The sequence below is a fragment of the Lemur catta genome, chromosome 14 (assembly GCF_020740605.2).
Source record: "Lemur catta isolate mLemCat1 chromosome 14, mLemCat1.pri, whole genome shotgun sequence".
Lineage (NCBI taxonomy): Eukaryota > Metazoa > Chordata > Mammalia > Primates > Lemuridae > Lemur > Lemur catta.
This window is the reverse complement of record NC_059141.1, coordinates 22,351,605-22,374,017: the sequence shown is the minus strand read 5'-3', so window position 1 is coordinate 22,374,017 and position 22,413 is coordinate 22,351,605. Positions and strand designations below refer to the sequence as shown.

The following is a 22,413-nucleotide window of genomic DNA, read 5'->3' as shown; positions in this document are numbered from 1 at the left end:
CCCGCCTTGGCCTCCCAGAGTGCTAGGATTACATGCTTGAGCCACCGCGCCCGGCCGGGAATGATTTCTGTACACTGGTGAGTTCTGTCCTAAACTGAGGGCCAGAGTAGCACTGCTAAGGGGACAAGCAAGAAAAGACTTGCTAGGATTCCGAAGAGTAGCAGTTTGCCACGGATGAGACATACCATGCAGGGAAGAAGAAATATTTTCCAGTGGGAGAAGAGGTCCTTTAAGATGGAGGTGTGTGGAAGGTGGGGGCGAGGTAAAGATCTGACTGAGATTTCAGTGGCAATGGCCATTTGCACCCAAGTCAGGAGTTAGTACTTTAATTTTTCCTCTTTATGTTAGGGGATTGATAGTCCAAAGCCATACTCCTGGTGCTGAACACATTCTGAGATCTCTGCTGCGGAGCCTGCTTAACCTGTCTGCAGTTACCAAAGAGACCAGCAGGTGGGGCTCTTGTATACGGAGCTAGACGAGCTTTTACTAATAGTTGAAGCTTGACTCCTTACTCCAGATCCATCCAACAAATTTGGAGAACCTGCTGTAAGCCTTTGGATACGTAGATGAGTAAGACACAGGCCCCCGTCTGAGCCTCCTTGGTTTTGGAGAGTTGAGAAGGGAGGCTCTTCTGGTTTCCGGTCTGTACTGATTATCTGTGAGAGATCACCTGTTATCAGAAAGCCAATGGCAGGCAACATGGTTTATAAAGGAACCATGATGCTCACCATGGACCCCCCAGTCCTCCCCCTGGGCCCAGAGGTTCCTGCAAGGCAGGCCAGCCATAGGTCCCACTGTTCATGGAAATGGCAGACCTGTTTTCTTCCTAGGCCTGGGAGCTCAGAGGCTCTGCTACTCTCCCGTCTTTCTCTGTCTTACTTCCTCTCCCAGCATAATCTCAAAGAGCTCAGGAATGAGGAGAACAGATGCCAGCCTTCCACCCTGGAAGTGGATTGGAGGGTAAGGGGAGCACAAAGTATTTCAGGAAATGAGCCTGCCAGACAAATTCATCCATTCAGCAAATGTAAGTGCCTACTCTGTGCCAGGTACATAATATGTGATTCTGTGTGATAGATGTTGAGGATGTAATCACTAATGAACAAAAAACAGACACAGTCCCAGCAATCAAAGTTTACTCAGGCTAGGAAGGGACAAAAATACTAATCTTCACCAATACATGTGTAAGTACAAACTTCAGTGCAATGAAGGCAAGTTGCACAGAGTGATGAAAGCATATAACAGGGCAGCTGATCCATGTGGCGATGGGACTGCCTCATGGATAGGGTGACCATGTAATTCCTTATCCAAACTGGGATGCTTTTGAGAGTGAAAGGCAGAGCAATTAGGCTGAGACGAACAGGTGTAAACTAAGGCTATTCTAGTCAAATGAGGACACATGGTCACCTTAGTAATAGAAATCTCCACCGAGGAAGAGACCTTTCAGCTGAGATCGTAAGGTAAGAGTCACTTAGGTGAAGGTGGGGGTGCAGGATGGTCTGTGAGTTTTCCAGTTAGGGACTAGCATATGCAAAGGCCTTTTGATGGGACGGAGCATGATGGAGATTTCAAACTGAAAGAAGGTCTATACATCTGTTTGTTTGTTAGTTTAGAAACAGGGTCTTGCTATATTGCCCAGGCTGGGCTTGAACTCCTCTTCTTGGCTCAAGTGATCCCCCTGCCTCAGTCTCCCGAGTAGCTGGGACTACAGACACGAGCCATTGCTCCTGGCTCTAGTCTACACATCTGAAATGCAGAGTGAGGAGGAGAGCTGGGTAAGGTGAGGCTAGAGAGGCAGGCAGGGACAGAGCAGAGGCTTTTTGAAGCATGTTTAAGGTTTTGGTCTTTGTGCACTAAAGGCAATAGGAAGGTATTTAAAAGTGTGAGTGTCTTAGCTTGGGCTGCTGTAACAAAATACTGTAGACTTGGTGGCTACACAACACAAATTTATGTCTTACTGTTCTGGCTGAGAAGTCCAGGATCAGGGCTGACCAATTGAGTTCCTGATGAGGGCTGTCTTCCTGGCTTATGGACAGCCATCTTGCTGTGTCCTCACATGGTGGGGACAGGCTGGGGGGAGCAAACTCTCTGGTGTCTATTTTTTGTGTGTGTGTTTTGTTTGTTTGTTTTATTTGGATTTGTTTTAGAGACAAAGTCTTGCTATGTTGTCCATGCTGGACTTGAACTCTTGCACTCGAGGGATCCTCCTCCCACCTCAGCCTCTTGATTAGCTAGGACTACAGGCACATGCCACCACCCTCAGCTAATTTAAAAAAAAATTTTTTTTCCAACCCATGGAGCAACAGGCAAAAAAAAAAAAAATTTTTTTTTTTTTGTTGTAGAGACAGAGGTCTCACTATGTAGGCTAGGCTGGTCTTGAACTCTTGGCCTCAAGTGATTCTCCTGCCTTGGCCTCCCAAAGTGCTGGTGTTATAGGCATGAGCTACCATGCCCAGCCAATGTGTGTATCTCTAAAAGTTAAAGCCTTTAAGAAAAAATAACCACAATCCCATTATCACACCTAAAAGAATTATCAACATAGTAATTAATTGATACCCTTAAATATCCAGTTAGTTTCACTGAATGGTTTTAAAGGGTGGTGACATGATAGATTTGAATGTCAAAAGCCTAATTTGGCTAATATGAGACCAGACTGAAGGGATCTACAGTGGATATTTTGAGAAGTCACACTACTATGTAGGCCACGTGAGAGAGATCATCTTGGTCACCTGAGTAAAAGTGGTGGTAGGAGAGTGAAGATGGGGTGAGGTGAATGGATTTGAGAAATATTTAGAAAATAAAGTCATCAGTATATGGCAGGTGGGGTGGGGTGGAGGATGGAGAGCCAGGAGAAACAGTGAAGTATCAAGAATGACTCCTAGATATTTTTTTCTAAAAACTGGGTGGATGGTGGTGCCATTCGTTGAGCTAGGGAGCACTGGGAAAGTTCTGTTTGGGACATGTTAGTTTGAGGTGCTTTTGAGACATCTAAGTGAAATGTTGAGAAGTCAGTGGAGGTTTATGCTACTGGGGCTCAGTGGAGGGGTCGTGGCTAGGGATTTTGAGACAGCAGTGTGGTGAGATGGCTTTGGAGCCAGGAACAGTGGCATGCACCTGTAGTTCCAGCTACTTGGGGGGCTCAGGTGGGAGGATCCCTTGAGCCTAGGAGTTCAAGGCTGCAGTGAGCTATGATCAAGCCACTGCACCCCAGCCTGGGTGACAGATCCAGACCCTGTCTAAAAAAAAAAAAGGGTGGAGGGGCTTTGAAGCAGGAGTTTGGAGTCCTAGATTTTAGTCTCTGCCCTGCTGTGGAATTCCAGGTAATGTTTTGGGGAACTGATTTCCCCTCCAGGACTGTCAAGATTCCTGTCTGTAAATGATGAGGTGGTCACCTGGTTTTCTAAAATCTTGTTAACCTCTGAAATCAGTCTGACAGTTGAAGTTTTTAGCAATAAGACAAACCTCTTAGCAGATGACCATGGAGAAAAAGTTCAGTGTTAACTCTCATACACTGCTGGTGGGAGTATAAATTGATACAACCAATTTGGAAAACAATTTGGCATTATCTTCTAAAGATGAACATATGCATGCCTAATGACCCAGAAATTCTATTTCTAGAGATATACACTGCCTAGAGAAATTTATGTACAGATGCTCCAGGAGATATTACAAGCTATTGTACTCCACCCTGGTGACAGAAAGAGACCCTGTCTCTAAAAAAATTTTTTTTAAGTCTCAATAGCTTAAAAAAGAGAGATATCATACAAAGTATCTTCTCCAACAACATCAAGATGAAGTTAGAAATCAATAGAAGTAAATTAGAAGTAAAACTAGAAAATTCACGAATTTGTAGAAATTAAACAATATGCTCTTTTTTGTTTGTTTTTATTTTTTTTTAGAGACAGGGTCTCAGTCTGTCAGCCAGGGTGGAGTGCAATGGCATCATCATAGGTCACTGCAGGCTTAAACTCCTGGGCTCCATTGATCCTCCTGCATCAGTCTCTAGAGTAGCTGGGACTATAGGTATGCACCACCATACCTGGCTAATTTTTCTTTTTTTGTAGAGATGGGTGGGATCTTGCTATGTTGCCAGGCTGATCTCAAATTCCTGGGCTCAAGTGGTCCTCCCATCTTGGCCTCCCAAAGTGCTAGGATTACAGGTGTGAGCCACTGTGCCTGACCTGTTTTGTTTTTGTTTTTCTTTTGAGACAAGTTCTTGCTATATTGCCCCGACTGGTCTCAAAAAACTGGGTTCAAGCAATCCTCTCACTTCAGCCTCCCAAGTAGCTGGGATTACAGGCATGAGCCACCACACCTGGCCTAAACAACATACTCTTAAACTACCATTGGATCAAAGAAGAAATCCAAAGGAAAATTAAAAAATACTTAGAGATATATGAAAACGTATGAGATGCAGCAAAAGCAGTGCTAAGGGGGAAATTTATAACTATAAATGCTTACATTAAAAAACAGGAGAAGATAGGCGACTAGAGGCACGTGGCATTTTCCTCCTCTATAAAGAAGAAACAAAACAGCAAGTAGATAATCATACTTCAAATAGAGTATCTAAGAGAGAACACTGGAATTCACAGTGAAGTGACAGGAAACACCTGGGGCACAGAAGGAGAGGGAAGTGAGGCAGCCAGCTCTTCCAGTTTTGGCTAGGAGCCTGGAGAGGGGAGAGGGTAAGTGAGAGCTCCCCAGCAGTCCATGTTCTCACCATGGATTCCTGCAACCCTAGCCACAGAAGAATCCCTTGGCTGTCTTGGACCCTAAGAAGAGCATAGGTAGCTGCCTAGATACCGTGTGATGGCATAGCTCCAGAAAGGGAGCTCATGCCAGGTCCCACACACCCCCTAAGTCCTAAGCAGCTGCATCATGGTGACATTTTGAGAATCCAGCCTCCACCAGATGGCATCCTGCCCTGGGACCTAACAGCCCTTACATCTCCACATCCCTGGAGCCTCACGGACATCCCATCACATCCACCCAGAGGGCTGCAGCAGTGTAATGCTGGTTGGACCCGGTAGAGTGGTAGGGTCCCCAGCACTGTACACACACAGTGTCCTGCACCCCAGGGAATGGGCAGTGCAGCATACTGGCGAGGCTGCCTTTAGGACAAAGAAAGCCAAAGTGTGTCCTCTGTAGAGTCTGAGAACTGCCTACCTGGGGCAGCTTCCACAGAGAGCAACCCCACCCCCACCCAGCAGCAAAGCCATGGTGTACATGCTTTGAGGAAAGCCCTGAGGATAGGCTCTGCCACCACCCAGTGCAGCCACCGGGGACTGAAATGTGCACCACTGGCAGTAACACTGTCCCTTTCAGCAGCAGGGTCACCACACACATGCACCTTGAGGACTGGCTTTTTCCATGGCTCCTGCCACTGCCACCACTACCATCACTGCTAGAGGCCAAAGTGCACACTCCCGGGTGCCTGAGAACTGCCAGCCTGCAGCTACAACCACTGTCAGCAACACCATCCCCTCCGGTAGCCATGCACTTGCACATACCCTGAGGACAGGCAGGCTTCCCCAGCCCATTGCTGCCACTGCTGCAGCTACCTAAGCACTCCACCAGAGGGCCTGGCAATCACCGTGAACAGCCAGTTCCTGAGCACACCACTGGGGGGCCTGGAGACAGGTCCACCAGGCCTCACATTGTCCCCCCTTCAGTGCCCAAGCACACTGCCTAGGGGTATATTGCTCCACCCTATTCACCATTGCTGGCATCTGTGCATTCCTCCTGGAGGCCTGAAGATGGGCCCATCCAGCCTGCTGTTACCACCACAGCTGGCACCCACCCATACATGCCACCTGAGGGCCTAGGGACTGGTTCATCCAGCATATCACAGCCAATGCTAACACCAACATGTGCCACTTCAGAGCTCCAGGGTCATCCCACCATCACTACTGTCATTGCCCATGGCTTCCACACATCTCAGGGGAATGATGGCTTGCCCTCCCTGCTGGCCCACCACTGCCAGCCACTTCTGGCACCTGAACAAGCTGCCTGGAGGCCCAAGAATTGGCCTGTTTGGATCTGCTAACACCAGTGCTATATAGGCCACCTGGAGGCCCAACGACAGGCATGCTCGGCCCACTGCTGCCAGCACCGGGGCTTGACAACTAGCTCACCTGGTGTTCTTGTCCCCAGCAAAACCTTACCACAATCTTCCATTATCAACAGCAGCCTAAGCCACTGAGGAAATCAGAGACACCACTGACACTGTTTATAGCCAAAGAAATCATACAGAGACTACACTACTGCAGGCACAAGAATCAAACCTAAAGTGTCCTACTCAACCAACACAATCGTACATCTTCAAGAAAAAGTCTTCTACAAAAGCCAATCCAAAATATTGGAAGAAGTGACTATTATGCCAGATGTGCAGATATCAATGAAAGGACACAAGAAACATGAAAAAACAAGGAAATATGTCACCCTCAAAGAAACACAATAATTTTCCAGCAACAAATTCTAATAAAAAAGAAATCAAGATATGCCAGAAAAAGAATTCAAAATAATGATATTAAAGAATCTCAGTGAGATACCAGAGAATACAGATAAACAATATAAAGTAATCAGAAAACAATTCAGGATATGCACGAGAAATTCACCAGAGAGGTAGCTATCAATAAAAAAGAACCAGACAGAAATCCTGGAACTGAAGAATTAAATGAATGAAATAAAAATTCATTTGAGAGCTTCAATAATAGACTAGAGAAAACACAAGAAGGAATGTGAGAATTTGAAGATAGATCTTTTGAAATAACCCAGTCAGAAAAAAAAAATAGAATAAACAAAGCCTGTGGTGACATATGAGACACCCTAAAGTGACCAAATATATGAACTTTGGGTGTTCCAAAAAAAGATGAAGAGAAGACCGAAGGTATAGAAAATCTATTTAATAAAATAATAGCTGAAAATGTCTCAAGTTTATCAAGAGATTTAGATATCTAGATACAGGAAGCTCAGTTATTCCCAAAAGATACAGCCCAAAAAATCTTCTCCATGGCACATTACACTCAAGATGTCAAAAGTCAAAGAATTCTTAAAACAAGAGAAAAGCATCTAGTCACATATAAGGGAACACCCATCAGTGGATTTCTCAGCAGAAACAAGCCAGAAGAGAAAGAGAAGATATATTCAAAGTGCTGATAGAAAACACAACAAAACACCTGTCTGCCAAGAATACTACACCCAGCAAAGTTATCGTTCATAAATGAAGAAGAAATAATGTCTTTCCCAGACAAGCAAAAACTGAGGGAATTCATCATCACTACAACAGCCCTACAAGAAATGCTTAAGGGAGTTGTATACCTGGAAGTGAAAGGACTATGTCTACCATCATAAAAACACATGAAAGGAAAAACCTCACTGGTAGAGCAAACATACAAAGGAGATAGAGAAAGGACTCAAATGTTACCAGTACATAAAACAACCAGGCTAGGTGCAGTGGCTCATGCCTGTAATCCTAGCACTCTGGGAGGCCAAGGCGGATGATTGCTTGAGGCCAGTTTGAGACCATCCTGAGCAAGACAGAGACCTCATCTCTACAAAAAATAGAAAAAATTAGCTGGGTATAGTGATGAGTGCCTGTAATAACAACAAAGCATCAACAAAATGAAAAGTTGGCTTTTTGAAAAGATGAAATTGATAAACCACTCTCTAGACTAACCAAGTAAAAAAGAGAAAAGACCCAAATTGACAAAATCAGAAATTAAAAAGGAAACATAACCACTGATACCACAGAAATAGAAAAGATAATCAGAGACAATTATGAACAGCTGTACACTAACTGGGAAACCTAGAGGAAATGGATAAATTCCTGGACACATACAGCCCACTAAGTATGAATAAGGAAGAAATAGAAAACATGCAGAACAATAATGAGAAATGAGATTGAATCAGTAATAAAAAGTCTCCCAACAAAGAAAAGCCAAGGACCAGATGGATTCACTGCTGAATTTTACCAAACTTAAAAACTAACACTAGTTCTCCTCAAACTATGCAAAAACACTGAAAAGAGGAGGGAATTCTCCCTAGCTCATTCTATGAGGTCAGCATTACTCTGATACCGAAACCAGACAAGGACACAAGAAAAGAAAACTACAGGCCATTATCCCTGATGAACATAGATGAAAAAAATCCACCCCCAACCCAAAATACTAGCAAACCAAATCCAACAGTATATCAAAAAGATAATACACCGTGATCAAATGGGATTTATCCACGGTATGCAAGGATGGTTCAACATAGGCAAATTAATAAACATGATACATCACATCAATAGAATGAAGGACAAAAAACATATGATCATTTCAATAGATGCAGAATAAGCATTTTATATAATCCAACATCCCTTCATGATAAAAACTCTAAACAAACTAGGCGTAGAAGGAAAATAGCTAAACATAATAAAAGCCATGTATGACAAACCCACAACTAACATCATATTGAATGGGGAAAAGCTGAAAGCCTTTCCTCTAGGAACTGGAACAAGACAAGGATACCTACTTTCACTACTCCTATTCAATATAGTACTGGAAGTCCTAGCCAGGGCAATCAGGCAAAAGAAAAAATAAAAGGCATCCACATTGGAAAGAGGAGATCAAACTGTCCCTCTTTGCATATGATCTGATTTTGTATTTAGAAAACATAAAGACTCCACCAGAAAACTCCTAGATCTGATAAATTCAGTAAAGTTCCAAGATACAAACTCAACATTCAAGATTCAGAAGTATTCTATACAACAATAATGAAATAGCTGAAAAAGAAAGGCCATCCCATTTACAATAGCTACAAAAAAATACTTAAGAGGCTGGGGATGGTGGCCCACACCTGTAATACCAGCACTTTGGGAGGCTGAGGCAGGAGAATTACTTGAGGGCAGGAGTTCAAGACCAGCCTGAGCAAGAGCAAGACCCATCTCTACTAAAAATAGAAAAATTAGCTGGGCAACGTGGCATATGTCTGTAGTCCTAGCTACTCGGGAGGCTGAGGCAGGAGGATCGCTTGAGCTCAGGAGTTTGAGGTTGCAGTGAGCTATGATCACACCATTGCACTCTAGCCTGGGATGACAGAGCGAGACTCTCAATAAAAGGAAGGAAGGAAGAAAGGAAGGAATGGAGGGAGAGAAGAACAGAGTGAAAAAACAACCTTGAATGGGAGAAAATATTTGCAAACTATTTACCCAACAAGGTACTAATATCCAAAAATATATGAAGAACTCAAATAACTCAATGGCAAAGAACTAATAATCCCATTAAAAAGTGGGTAGAGGACATGAATAGACATTTCTCAAAAGAAGACATACAAGTGGCCCATAGGTATATGGAAAAATGTTCAATATCATTAATCATCAGGGAAATGCAAATCAAAAACCACAATGAGATCACATCCTACCCCAGTTAGAATGGCTATGATTAACAATACAAAAAATAACAGTTGCTGGTAAAGTTGTGGAGAAAAGGAAAACTCTTATACCCTAGTAGTGGGAATGTAAATTAGTACAGCCATTATGGAAAACAGTATGGAAATTTCTCAAAAAACTAAAAATGGAACTACCATATAATCTAGAAATCATACTACTGGGTATTTATCCAAAGGAGAAGAAATCATTACGTCAAGAATATACCTGTACTCCCATGTTTATTGCAGCACTATTCAGGAAGCTAAGATATAGAATCATCCTAAGTTTCCATCAATGAGTGAATGGACTAAGAAAATGTGATATATATACACAGTACTACTCAGCTGTAACAAAGAATGAAATCCTGTCCTTTGCAGCAACATGAATGGAACTGAAGGTCATTAAGTTAAGTGAAATAAGCCAAGCACAGAAAGACAAATATCGTACCTCCTCATTCATATGTGGGAGTTAAAAATGTTGATCTCATGGAGGTAGAGAGTAGAATGATAGTTACGTGTGGCTGGAAAAGGTATTTATGTAGGGGGGTGAGAGATGTAGAGAGGTTAGTTAATGGATACAAACACACAGTAAAAAAGGAGTAAGTTCCAATGTTTAACAGCAGAATAGGGTGAATATAGTTAACAACAATGTATTGTATATTTCAAAATAGCTGTAAGAGAGGACTTGAAATGTTCCCAGTACATAGAAATGATAAATATTCAAGGTGATGGATGCCCAAAATACCCTGACTTGATCATTAACATTCTATGCATGTAATAAAGTACATGTACCCCATAAAAATGTACAGACATTATATATCAAGACATTTTTTTTTTTTGAGACAGAGTCTCATTCTGTTGCCCAGGCTAGAGTGGTGTGGCATCAGCCTACCTCACAACAACCTCAAACTCCTGGGCTCAAGCAATTCTTTGCTTCAGTCTCCCGAGTAGCTGGGACTACAGGCATGCGCCACCATGCCTGGCCAATTTTTTCTATGTATATTTTTAGTTGTCCAGCTAATTTCTTTCTATTTTTTTAGTAGAGACGGGGTCTCGCTCTTGCTCAGGCTGGTCTCAAACTCCTTAGCTCAAATGGTCCGCCCACCTTGGCCTCCCAGAGTGCTAGGATTACAGGCGTGAGCCACCGCGTCCGGCCTATCAATACAATTTTTAAAAAAGAAAGAAAAGAAAGATCTCAAATCAAACTCAAATCAACAATCAACTTTATAACTTAAGAGACTAGAAAATGAAGAATAAACTAAACCCAACACTAGACAAAGGAAGAGATAATAAAGAGTACAGTGGAGATAAATGAAACAGAGAATAGAAAACAATAAAGAAAATCAACAAAACCAAAAGTTGTTTCTTTGAAAAGATCAACAAAATTGACAAACCCTAGCTAATGGGCTAAGAAGAAAAGAGAGAAGACTGAATTTACTGAAATCAGAAATGAAAGTGGGAACATTACTACCAATTTTACAAAAATGTGAAGAATTACTAGAGAGTACAATGAACAATTGTGTGCCAAAAATTTAGATAACCTAGATGAAATGAACTAATATCTAGAAACACAGAACATACCAAGACTAAATCACAAAGAAATAGAAAATAAGAATAGACCTATAATTAGTAAGGAGATTGAATCAGTAATGAAAAAATCTCCCAACAAAGAAAAGCCCTAGACCTGATGGCTTCACTGGTGACTTCTACCAACCATTTATTTATTTGTTTATTATTTTTTTATTTTTTTGAGACAGAGTCTCACTCTGTCACCAGACTGGAGTGCAGTGGCACAGTCATAACTTGTTGTAGCCCCAAACTCCTGAGCTCAAACAATCCTCTCACCTCAGCCTCCCAAGTAGGTAGGACTACAGGTGCACACCAGCATGCCCAGCTAATTTTTATTTATTTTTTTGGTAGAGACAGAGTCTCGCTATGTTGCACAGGCTGGTCTTGAAATCCTGGCCTCAAGCCATCCTCCTACCTTGGCCTCCTGCTACCAACTATTTAAAGAAGAATTAACACCAATCCTTCTCAAACTTTTCCAAAAAATTAAAGAGTTGGGAACAGTTCCTCACTCATTCTATGAGGCCAGCATTACCCTGATCCCAAAATAAAAGACACCACAAGAAAAGAAAACTAAGGACCAATATCCCCTATGAACACTGATACAAAATCCTCAAACAAAATACTAGCAAGCTGAATTCAGCAGCATATTAAAAGGATCATACAGCTTGACCAAGTTGAATTTATTCCTGGAGTGCAAGAATGGTTCAACTTTCAAAAATTGACAAGCAGAATATACCGCATTAACAAAATGAAGGGGACAACCACATCCATAATCAATATAATTGATGCAGAAAAAGCATTTTGTAAATTTCAACACCCTTTCATAATAAAAAAACTCAACAAACTACGAATAGAAGGCAAAATACCATAACACAATAAAAGCCATATATTAAAAAAACCCACAGCCTACATCATACTCAATGATGAAAGACTAAAAGTTTTTCCCCTAAGATTAGGAACAAGGAAAGGATGCCCACTTTTGCCGCTTATACTCAACTTAGTACTGGGAGTTCTAGCTAGTGATATTAGGCAAGGAAAACAAATATCCAAATTAGAGAGGAAGAAGTAAAATTATCTCTTCACAGATGATATGATCTTACACGTAGAAAAGCCTAAAAATTCCACCAAAAAGACCTGTTAGCACTAATAAGTGAATTCAACCAAGTATCAGGATACAAAGCCAACACATAAATATCAGTTGCATTTTTATACACTAACAATGAACTATCTGAAAATGGAATTAAGAAAATTCCATTTGCAGTACCATCAAACAGAATAAAGTACTTAGGAATTAACTTAGCCAAGGAGGTGAATAACTTGAGCTGAGTGTCCAGATTATCAAAGTATGCCTAGCTCTGAAGCACCAGAATGGAGGTCTGAGAACTTTGGAGGAACTATATTGACAGATGTTAAGAGAAAGGGAATTGTTTATCCATGATGTTAGCCAAGATAACATGATCAGGGCCATCAACAAACTAAAAGCACTTGGCACCGGCTTCAGCATTGTCGCTGTGGGTAGCACTTACCACATTCAGTCTGTTTCAGCTGGACCCAATGTGGATCACACTGTAGTGCTATAGCTGGCAGAGAAAAATGGCTTCATGACTGTCAGTGAAATCAAAGCCAGTATTTAATGAGAGACAGGGCAAGCATGGAAAGTGCTGGAACACCTGCTGAAGGAAGAGCTGGCTGGACTTGCAGGCCCCAGGGGAGGCACAGTACTGGCTGCCAACTGTCTTCATTGACATCTACTCCCAGGAGGTTGTAGCCAAGGAGGCCAGAGAAGCCCTCCCCTGGGTGTGGGAGTATGGAATGGGGCATGGCAGCAGACAGTGAAGAGAGAGAAGCTACTGCTGAATAAAACTGGAACAATTTTGTTTTTTTTGACAATGAAAACATCAATTATAGAAACAGATCTAGAAATTATAATGGTGATGGAACTAATAAACAAGGATATTAAAGCAGCTAATATAAATATGTTCTGTACATTCAAAACATAGAGGGAAACATGATCATAATGATGAGAGAATCATGATGATCAAAAATATAAGAAAGACCTAAATGAAACCTCTAGATTTGAAAAGTACAACATCTGGAATGGAAAACACACTAGATGGGATAAAAGCAAATGCTGAAGAAAAGATCAGTGAACTTAAATAGCAACAGACACTAACCAAGATGAAGCACAGAGAGAAAAACGAATTTAAAAAAAAAGGAACAGAGAACAATTGATTGTATGGAACAGTATTAAGCAGATTGACATGTGTTTAATAGGATCCCAGAAGGAAAGAAGATAGATGAGAAGAGGTTCACAAAAAATATTTAAAGCAAAAATGGCCACAAAATTTCCAAATTTCCCAAAAGCTATAAACACACAGATCTGAGAGGCTCAATGAATCCCAAGCAGATAAACCTAAAGAAAACCACACCAAGTCACTTGATAATGAAATTGCTAAAATCAGTCAATAAAAGAAAATATAAAAAGCAGTCACAGAAAAATGACATATTAGTTACAGAAGAATAAATACAAGAATGACAATAGACTTCTTATCAGAAACTATGGGAATCAGAAGATTGGAAAATATCTTTACAGTACAGACACACAAAAAACTGTAAACCTAAAATTCTATACCTGGAAAAATTATTATTTAAATATGAAGGCACAGTCCCTCAAAAAGTTAATAATAGAATTACCTAATAACGCAGCAATTCCACTCCTATGTATATACCCAAAAGAATTGAAAATAAGGACTCAAACAGGTACTTGCATGCCAATGTTCTTAGCTGCATTATTTACAGCAGCAAAAAAATGGAAACAACCCAAGTCTCCATCAACGGATGAATGAATAAATAAACTGTTGCATATTGTAAAACAACAACAAAATGTGCTATAGACATACAATAGAGTATTATTCACCCATACAAAGGGATGAAGTTCTGATACATTCTATGTCATGGATGAACCTTGAAAACATTGTGTTAGGTCAAAAGAGCCAAACACAAAAGGACAAATAGGGTATGAGTTCATTTACATACAATATCTAGAACAGGTGAAGTCATAGAGACAGAAAGTAGATTAGGTTAGCAGGAGCTTGAGGGAAGTTGTAATGGGTGGTTGTTGCTTCACAGGGACAGAGTTTCTGTTTGGGATGATAAAAAAAGTTTTGGAGCAAGATAGTAGTGACGTTTGTACAACACTGTGAATGTAATTAATGCCACTGAACTGTACACTTAAAAATGGTTAAAATGACAAATTTCATGTTACATATTTTTTCATCACAATTTTTTTTTTTTAAAAAAGACTACTTTGGCAGCTATAAAGAAACCAGACTAAAGTTTCTGGATTTATCCTTCCAGGTGCCCACTACTCTGCTTTGTGATCCAGGATGCTGACCTGTGTTGACTGATGAACAGGGTCCTAGGCCCTCTGGCTTCTGGTTGAATTTAGCCAATGTGGAGCACAGGCAAGTGATTGGAGGATGAGAGAATGAGAGCTAGGTATTCCCTTGGCTCTCTAATCCATCTATTTCCCTGTCTTGGGGACAGAATTGACTCCACACTCTCAGATATACAGGAGAGAGGTTGGAGGGGATTGGCTGGTTTCCATAGAGGAATCAGAAAACTGAGATGTCCCAAGAAGCAGTGGAAGTAGAGTTACTTGGAAATGATTACAGAAAATAGATCTAACTAATTGGGTAAAGTGTCAGGATGCAGACAGTGACTTGCAATGGCTCAGCCTCTGAACCAGATGATCCCGAGATAAATGGGAACAGCAGATTGTGAAGGTACTCAGGCCTCAGGGTTTATGAAGAAACACCCTGTTACATCCATCAGCTGTGTTCCTGTGCCTGTTCCCTCCCTGAAGCCATATACAGAACAAAAAGTTTCTGTTGGAGAAAGTTTCTCCATCACAGGCCCCACCTCACTTATATGCCCCAACTATTTCCCCACTTCCCCTCCTTTCCCTGAAGGCCTCTCTCCCACCTTGGCTGTGCTAACTGCTGAAGGGCACGCACCAAACCTACATTCCTGCTAGGAGGCAGAGTATCTGTGATAGAGGTATCGCCCACACACTTCAGGTTTTCTTGGGTCATGAAGGAAACCCTTGATGTCCTACCTGGCTTATTTCCCTTTGATTCAACCCAGAAAACTCTGAGTGGGTTGTAACTCCCATAACATGATCCTTAGGTCTTGGGCCCCCTGGACCCGTCCTCTGGAACCTGCTAGTTGCTGCAGCCTAGCCTTTCAGACCAAGGCCCCTTGACTGGGTGTGGCTAGTACAATACATTCTCTTTTTAAACTTTTTTTTTTGAGACAGGGCCTCACTCTGTCACCTGGTCTAGAGTGCAGTGGCGTCATCATAGCTCACTGCAACCTCAAACTTCTGGGCTCAAGTGATCCTCCTGCCTCAGCCTCCTGCGTAGCCGGGACTATAGGCAAACACTACCATGCCCCGCTCATTTTGTTTTCTGTTTTTTGTAAAGACAGGGTCCTGCTTTTGCTCAGGCTGGTCTTAAACTCCTGACCTCAAGCAGTTCTCCCAGCTCGGCCTCCCAGAGTGCTAGGATCACAGGGGTGAGCCACCGCGCCTGACCTCTGTTTTTGAAATTTTTTCTTTCTTTCTTTGTTTTTTAGGGACAGGGGTCTCACTATGTTAACCAGGCTGGCCTTGAGCTCCTGGCCTGATGTGATCCTCCTGCCTCAGCCTCCTGATTAGCTGGGACCACATGCATGTGCTACCTAACTCAGCTATACATTCTCCATCTTTCTTGTCCCACTTACTTTACTCCCACAAAGTAGTACTTATTTGCTCCATTTCACCCTTGCCCTGCTGCAAGGATCCAGGCACCCTATAGACATGCACAGCTCCTGGCTAGCTGCGTGATCTGGGACAGATACTTAACTTCTGTATACCACAAGTTGTAATTGTTAAGTTTTTAGCCAATGCCTTGAGCATGGCAAAACTCGGTAAACATTAGCTATTATAATATTATCATTACTAGACTTAAAAAATACCAATATACCTGGTACAACCACTTCACCAAATTTGAGTCTAAAAGAATGGTCACATTTCTCTCTCTTTTAAAAATTCTGAGTCTAAATTCATTTTTTTTCTACCTGTTTTATTTTAGTTATTTATTCCTTAAATAAGTAATATGTACACCCAGAAAAATTCTAAGAAAGTAAAAAGGCCCACCACTTCTTTGAGCCACCCGGTTTCCCTCCCATAGACAACCCTCTGCCAATTTCTTCCATAGATATCAAGAGATAGTCAATGCAGTTACAGACACTGACATTTTTTTCCTTGTACAATTACTAGCTGTAACATGTTATCTTGGAGCGTTTCAAGTCCATTCTTGTTGAGTTGCCTAATGCTTCCTTTAAATTATCTCCAAATCTATTGATGTGTAGTTTTATAAATTAATCCACTTAAATGTACAGTCTGCCAAGTTTTTGCAATTAGACACCATCATGTAATCATCACCATAATTAAGATATAAAACGTTTCCATTACCCTAGAAAGTTCTCTCTTGCCTTATTGCAGTCAATCCCCTCACCTGACACATGGCTCTAAGAAACCACTGACCTGATTTCTGCCACTGTAGTTTTGCTTTTCTAGAAATTCATATAAATGGAATCATACAATGTATAGATTTTTATGTTTGACTTCTTTCACTTAGCATTATGTTTTTGAGATTCATCCATGTTGTTGCACATATCACTGTTTCATTCCTTTTTAGTGCAGAGTGGTATCATTCATTTACCAGTTGATAGATATTTGGTTTGTTTCCAGTTTGGGCCTATTATGGATAATGCTGCCATGAAAAATTGCATATCAGTCTTTGTGTGGGCCCATGTTCTCATTTGTTCTTAGGTAAATACCCAAGAGTGAGATTGCTGGGTCATATGGCAAATGAATGTTTATTTTTATAAGACATTGTCAAACTGTTTCCCAAGTGTCCATACCATTTGGTAATCTCACCTGCAAAGTACTGGGAGGTCCAACTTGCTTTATTGTTAACAGCTGGAATATAATTGTTGGTCAAAGAGAGCAATAAAGCAAATGTAGCAAATTTTTATTTTATTTTATTTTATTTTATTTTGTTTTATTTTATTGAGACAAAATCTCACTCTGTTGCCCGGGCTAGAGTTGCCGTGGCATCAGCTTAGCTCACTGCAACCTGAAACTTTTGGGCTCAAGTGATCCTCCTGCCTCAGCCCCCTGAGTAGCTGGGACTACAGGTGCACGCAACCACGCCCTGCTAATTTTTTCTGCTTTTGGTAGAGACAGCGTCTTGCTCATGCTCAGGCTGATCTTGAACTCTGGGCCTCCAACAATCCTCCCGCCTCGTGCTTCCAGAGTGCTGAGATTACAGGCATGAGCCACCACACCTGGCTCTTTTCATTCTCTTGATAGTGTGTTTCACAGACCAGAAATGTTTAATTTGTATAAAGCCCAGTTTATCACTAAAAAATAGAAAGAAATTAACAGGACAACTAAAAATATATAGAAAAAGTTAGCCGGGCATGGTGGCACATGCCTGTAGTCCCAGCTACTTGGCAGGCTGAGGCAGGAGGATTGCTTGAGCCCAGGAGTTTGAGGTTGTTGTGAGCTAGGCTGATGTCATGGCACTCTAGCCTGGGCAACACAGTGAGACTCTGTCTCAAAAAATAAATAAATAAAGTCCAGTTTATCAATTCTTTCATGGATTGTGCCTTTGGTGTCATATCTAAAAGTCATCACCAAACCCAAGGCCATCTAGATTTTCTCCTGTTATCTTCCAGGGTCTTACAGCTTGCATTTTGTGTTTGGGTCTGTGATCCATATTGAGTTAATTTTTCTGAAGATGTAAGGTCTGTGTCTATGCTCTTTTTTTTTAAGGAAGCAAGCAGAAAGCACCTTTATTCTTTCCCATTCCTATCTCTTTAAACCCATTCTACTGAATTGTTCTTCCCTTTCCTTGGGTGAAATTTCAGGCAGATTCCATAGTTTTTCATGTCGTATTCAGTATCATTTCCAGGTAATAAAACAATTGACTTCAGTTCAATATACAAGCTTTAATCTCTTATTTCATTCACCCCATCTTAGTTCTGGCTAAAATTTTGCAATGGAAACGTGAGTTTAGTGGTTCCTTTTAAAAACTCTTTTTTCCCAGTTCTTACACTCCTTTCTCGTTGCCTCTGGATTTTCTGAGATTGGGAAGGGGAAGGATGAATGGGAAAAATATAGACACTAAAAAGGTCTTCTCTAGCTGGATTGGGCCCTCCTTGTGGTTTAGATGTCACCACTGAACCACTCTGATGGATAGTTAATGACATGATAATTAGCCTTAGTTTACTCTAGGTCACTTTCCAAATCCTGTTGTAACTGGGCTGCTTGGCCTGTGGGCTGGGGATTCCCTACATTCTTCTGCAGATTAGCAGGAGTTCTTCCTTCCCAGGGGTGTGGCAGTTGCTTGGGGCAGGATTAAGGTGGGGCACCTTTGTCCTTCTTCCTAGATGGGGCAATTGCTCCAGGCAGCACCAAGGCAAGGCACTCACTTTTGTCCCTAAGAGAGTCTGGAAGGTCCATTGCTGTCTACCTAACATTTCCCCACTCTATTCCAGAGGCCCATATCCTTGGTTAGGGGCATTGACTCATCTGGCTTCTTCCTGCTGAGTGGGGACAATGATTCCTATTAGGGTGGCCGCTTGGAGGTTCTCTGGGGGTCTCTCCAGGGGACTTCGGTATATGTCCTTGGTAGATGGCTGTAGTTGTAGGTGTGAGGAGGAGGTAGGCGCTGAGGCTGGTAGAGAACATAGCACCATTTGTAGCTTGATGGCCTCAAAGACATCCTCCAGGGTCTAGAGATCTCGCCTTGCACCTAGAAATTGGAGGTGGACTCTAGGATAGCATTGATGTTATCCTGAACCTGTCCTGACTTGTTAACAAAAAGAAGTGGACAGACATATCCAGCAAATTTGGTTGAGTCCTAGGTTATGTACAATTTGGTTTGCCAGGGCAAAAGGTGTCTTGCCCATGGGTAAACAGTTTGTACTTTTTACATGAAGGAGTTGAACAGGTGCTAGAGATCCTTCAAAGTAGTACACAAGTATCTGCCTCCAGCTTCAGAGTCCTTGTTTGCTGGGGCCAGATGAGTTTCATTTTGGTCCTTCCATGGCTTCACCTGAGAATGATGGATCCAAGTACGTATCCCCGGGACCTTAATAGCAGTTGGAGTAGAAAGTAAGACTGGATAAGGACCTTCCCACATGGGGTTAGCTGGGATGTGGGGGACACATCCTTCCACTGTTTGATGAGCACTAAGTCCCCTGGCTGACAGAAAGGACTAGGGGAAGAAGGGTCTCTAGGTGGTAGTTTGTGTTCTTGTCATGTCTGCAAGAACTGAGCTACTTGAAGGGTGTGTTGCTGCCCAGCTGTTTCCTGAAAATCAAAATCCAAAGTGACCAGAGAAAAAGATCGGCCATACAGCATTTCAAAAGCACTCAAAGAAAAGGGGCTTTAGCTGCAATGCGTAAACATGAAAGAGCAACTGGAAGAAGTCGTAACCAACTGAGTCCGGTCTCCTGGGTCATCTTGCAGAGGGTGAGCTTGAGGCTCTGGTTAACTCGCTCCACCTGGCCTGATGACTGAGACCTCCAGGTGCAATGCAGATAGTAAGAGATCTGGAGGGCCCTAGAGACTCCTCGCACTACCTGTGAAGAAAAGGTAGGACCAGTGTTACTCTGTAAGGGCCAGGGAAGGCCAAAATGAGGTATAATGTCCTCCAGAAGTCTTTGGGAAACTTCATCACCCTTTTCAGTCCTGCAAGGAAAAGCTTCAACCCAACAAGTAAAAGTATCGACAAACACTGATAAGTATTTGAATCCTCTATAAGGAGGCATTTGGGGGAAATCTACCTGCCAGTCCTAACTGGGGTAGGTCCCTTTTTGTTGGGCCAGATAGGCAAGTTTTGCCCTCAAAGCCCCTTGAGGATTATTTGGTAGATAGTACAGAGTGAGGTGGCTTGTTTAATAGTGGAGGCCAGTAAAGGAGAAGCAATGTTCCAGGAAATGTCTAAGTGGCTTTGGGCTGAAGTTGGTGCTATTATGGGCAACTTTTACCAAGTTTTTTGACTTCTTTAGCTGGTAATAGATAGGGGTTCCCTTTAGCCATCCAGAGGGGCTCAAGTGGCATCCTTGAGTCAACCTGTCAGATATTTCTGAAGTGGAAATGTTAGGTAGATAGCTAGTGTCTCCAGCTCTTCCAAGGACAAGGGTTCCCTGCTTTGGTGCTGCCTGGGAGCAATTTCCCCACCTGGGAAGAAGGATAAGTGTAGGCACTCCGTTTTTGTGTTGCCTTACTCTTAATCCTATCCTGAGCAACTGCTTCATGTGGGGAAGGAGGGAATGCTTTACCAGTCTGGGAATTCCCCAGCCTAGGCACAGTAGGCTTTGGAAAATGACCTAGAGTAACCTAAGGCTAATTATTATGTCATTAGCTTAAATCTACATTGTGGTTCATCTCCCACCCTGCGGGTCCCCACCACCACCACCGTAGGGCTTTCAGAGACAAAGCTCACATACGCAAATACAACCTTGAGAACATCTGTTAATCATTTGGTAACATCCCACACCTCCCCAAAGCCCTTCTCTGGACCAGGCCAATAAAAGGAAACAACTTGAGAATTCCTAGAAAGTCAGTTAGTCAGTGAGTCAGTGAGTTAGTCTGTCTCTCTCCACTAGTGGAGACAGACCTGTTTCAGTTTATAATAAAAAGCTCCTCGTGTGAAACTGCTTCCTGCTTGTGGTCACTCCATCACACCAGTCCTGCTTGTGATTTTTTTCCAAGAAAGAAGCCAAAGAACTAGGATAATAGTCTGCCAGGAGGCTGACCTGACACTTTGGCGTGTCTGGTCATTCTTTGGCTAAGAACACACCAAGAACCAAGAGCAGACTGCCACCATGACAGAATAAGCTGGAATAGGGAGAGTGGGACTAGAAGGGACTAGGGCTCCAACTAAGATAGGAAACACTTCACCCAGTGTTTGGCAGCTATATCTGCAGCCAATTTCCTTGAGCTATTAGATCAGCTCCCCTTTGACGTCCGTTACAATGGACAACCACCAACTCAGCTGTACAGCCTCCAAAAGTGCATGGATCTGTTGCCTACCCTTAATTGGTGTTCCTTGAGTGGTAAGGAATCCTCACTGTCTCCAAATAGTGCATGGTCATGTAACACCAAGTAAGCATATTTAGAATCTGTATAGATGGTCATTCTCTTGACTTTGGCTAACTGAAGAGCTCAGGTTAGGGCTATGAGTTTGGCTAATTGGGCAGATGTATTTTCTGGTAAAGCCTGGGTTTCCACCACTTCTAGACTCTTGGTCACTATTGCATAGTTTGCATGCCATTCCCCATCCTTAACAAAACTGCTGCCATCAGTAAACCATAGCATTTCCTATGTCATTAAAAAACATTATCTCTTAGATGCACAGCATTGTAAAATATATGACATCAATTTTAAAATATCAGGCCAGCCACAGTGGCTCACACCTGTAATTCCAGGACTTTGGGAGGCTGAGGCAGAAGGATCTCTTAAAGCCGAGCATGGGAGACCAGCCAGGGCAACATAACAAGACCCTATCTCTACAAAAATATTTAAAAATTAGCCAGGTATAGTGGTGCCCACCTATAGTTCCAGCTATCCGGGAGGCTGTTGTGGGAGGATTGCTTGAGCCCAGAAGTTCAAGGTTACAGTGAGCTACAATTGGGCCATTGCACTCCAACCTAAGACAGAGTAAGACTATCTCAAAAAAAAAAATCATGGAAGAAAATTTAGAATATTTCTAAGTTTTTGCCTATATTCTCACCTACTCCATCAATTGATTTCACATGTTAGTGTTTCTTTTCCACTTCAGTCACTAGGGGTATCATTGCTTTTAGATAATTGAGGTAATAGGGTAGATACAGTTTTTTATTTGTCTGTTTTTAGAGGCCTGTAAAAATATTTTTTTAAAAATTAGCCAGGCATGGTGATATGTGCCTGTAGTCCCAGCTGCTTAGGAGGCTGAGGCAGGAGGATCATTCGAGCTCAGGATTTTGAGGCTACAGTGAGCTATGGTCACGCCGCTGTACTCCAGCCTCAGCAACAGAGGGAGACCCTGTCTCTAAAAATGTATATATTTTTTCTGTATCTAATCAAATACTCTCTATATGTAAGTAACAGCGTCATGTTATCTTTTTGTGAATTCCTTAATCTTTTCAACTTAAACTACAGTCTGAAAGTCTTTTGACAATAATTGTAGCATGTCTTTTTGTCTCACTGGATTTTATATTAATAGTGAAAGATGTCTTTGCCCAACAAAATATATCTTAAAGCAGTTCTGTCATCTCATTTGTAAATTTTGTCTTGTACTGTGATTTAATGAACCTTATTGTCCTTATGAAATGGTA

At 42.0% G+C, this 22,413-nt stretch overlaps 1 pseudogene; it reads left to right on the top strand.

The window, feature by feature from the left end:
* Positions 1 to 234: 234 nt before the first annotated feature.
* On the top strand, positions 235 to 12,813 carry LOC123649724 (annotated as a pseudogene).
* Positions 12,814 to 22,413: the final 9,600 nt, after the last annotated feature.